At 40.5% G+C, this 2,269-nt stretch overlaps 1 pseudogene; it reads left to right on the top strand.

The window, feature by feature from the left end:
- Window positions 1–133: 133 nt before the first annotated feature.
- LOC101645631 overlaps window positions 134–2,269 on the top strand; it is a 6,694-nt pseudogene continuing 4,558 nt past the window's right edge.

The following is a 2,269-nucleotide window of genomic DNA, read 5'->3' as shown; positions in this document are numbered from 1 at the left end:
AACTTGATAGCAGTTCAGTTTGGTAACCATTTTTAACCTTCAATTGTGTGTGTGTCCCAATCAGATTCCTTTCCCTGTCTGTGACCCCCACCTGCTATGGTGAAACACTGACAGAGCGAGTGGTGATAGTACGATGTCGTGGGTCCTATATATGTGTGATGAATGCCACGACCATGGCTCAGACAATTCTACAGGCCTCTATGTGCATGCTAATTGTTTTCCTCATCCAGGCAACTGCCTTTGTGTTGTCTTTCCCCGGCTTGTGGATTAATATACGAGTCTTTATAGAACATGCTTGATTCTGGGGTCTTTTCCTCCTCACACCAGAGAAGAAAAACCAGTGATTGTCCTTGTCATTTCTCTTTTCTGTCTGAAAAAGTAAAAATGAATATTGAGGAGAAAAGAATAAAATGGGAAGTGAAGAATGTACTAATGCTTTGACAGTGAAGTCACTGGAGAAGCTTACGCAGCAGGCGGCTCCCGGGATGGACACTGTTCCTCTCATGGGAAGGGAGGCATCACCCCGGTAGAGTCAACCTAGAGTAGGCACTAACAAACTCTCCGAAGCAATTGTAAGTGAGACAGGTGTTTTCACAAAGGATGCACCACCTCTGCTTATAAGGCAGAGAAAAGGTGCCTATTGCAAAATGGCACCTATTGCAAAACTAAACCAGTTTCGGATAAGATGGGAGACAAATTTATCATAAGTGCTTTCAGTTCCAAACCAACCTAACAAGAAAATAAGCTCCCCGGAAAAAAGGTTCAAAGGAGAGATTGAAAAACAATTGAAAGAGATCAGTGTGGAAATTGCAACCCTTAGAACACAAGGACTGAGACTATCACTATAGAACAAACAATTACAGCCAAGCCAGCAAGGGACAGAATATACACTGAAATGTGAAGAAAGAATAAACAATTGAAATAATCACAATAAAGGCAGATGGGGGGGAAAGCAAAACAGATGACAACAACCACAGAGAAGCTGATAAACAGAGGGGACAGGGGCTATTGCGTCCTCAGGGTGTACAGCTCATTAAGGGAAACAGAAGAAATATTCAAAGAAATAATACAGAAGTTTTCCCTGAAATGCAGAACCGATCTGTAATACAACACAGAAGACAGTTTGACACAGTCAATTCCGAAACGTATTTATATAATTTAATTTACTTGTTGGATTTCAGGCAATCAGACAGAAATAGCACGTTGTCTATAAGGAGAAAAGCTGGCTGTCCTCCTAGCTCTCAACATCACATCCAGACGCAGAGACAGCAGAACATTGCCGAAGCGTTCTGATGGAACGGAAGTGTGATACGAGAATATCACACACAGTCAAGAAGTTTAGAAATAAAGGCATTAGGCGGGGTCCTTTTTTTTTTTTTAGTCATTAAAAAAAAAGAGTTCTTCCAAGCTCTTGTTCAGAAAATATTTGGAAATGTTGTGGAGGAGGAAACTAATTAAATCTTAAATGAAGATTCAGAGAATTTATTCAACATTAGAGTTTAACCCTGGTAATTCACCAAATAATTACACTGGTTGAGGAAATCAGCAAAACCAAAAAGCAGAAATGCTAAACCCAAAAAGCTAACAGAATTGCCTCTAGGGAAAGAGGTTGAGTAAGAAATGAGGGGTAAGGGAGACTTGAGCTTCTCTTTTATGCCCTTCTGAAGCCACGTGTGTGTACAAAGGTTCTTAGTGGTGCAGCCGATTCCCCCAACTACAAACCAAAAGACTGGTGCTTAAGACCTGGTGATTGACTTGCAACAAATCCCTGTGAAGTAGGCTTCTATTTCTTAACACACGGGGTTGTCGGGCCATGGGTTTGGTGTGTGTGTGTCTACACACGCTGCCCACTGCCATCAAGTCAATTCTGATTCTACTTTATAGAACATAGTAGAACTTTTTTCTGAAATTGTAAATCTTTGTGTGAATTAACAGCCTTTTCTTTCTCCCACAGAGTGGCTGGTGGGTTTGAACCATTAATTTTTCAGTTAGGCCAATGGCTAACCAATGTGTATATCTCTACATTGCAAATATTTTTCAAAAACTTTAAAGGTCATCTCAGTGTTACACACATCAAAAGAAAGTGATATTCTTTAAAAAAAATCATTTTATTGGGGGCTCATACAACTCTTATCACAATACATACATATATCAATTGTGTAAAGCACATTTGTACATTCGTTACCCTCATCATTCTCAAAACATTTGCTCTCCACTTAAGCCCCTGGCATCAGCTCCTCATTTTCCCCCTCCCCCCCTGCTCCCCCTT

The sequence above is a fragment of the Echinops telfairi genome, unplaced genomic scaffold, assembly GCF_000313985.2.
Source record: "Echinops telfairi isolate 266 unplaced genomic scaffold, ASM31398v2 ScPeMD7_7457;HRSCAF=8495, whole genome shotgun sequence".
NCBI lineage: Eukaryota > Metazoa > Chordata > Mammalia > Afrosoricida > Tenrecidae > Echinops > Echinops telfairi.
This window is presented reverse-complemented; position numbering and strand designations above follow the sequence as displayed.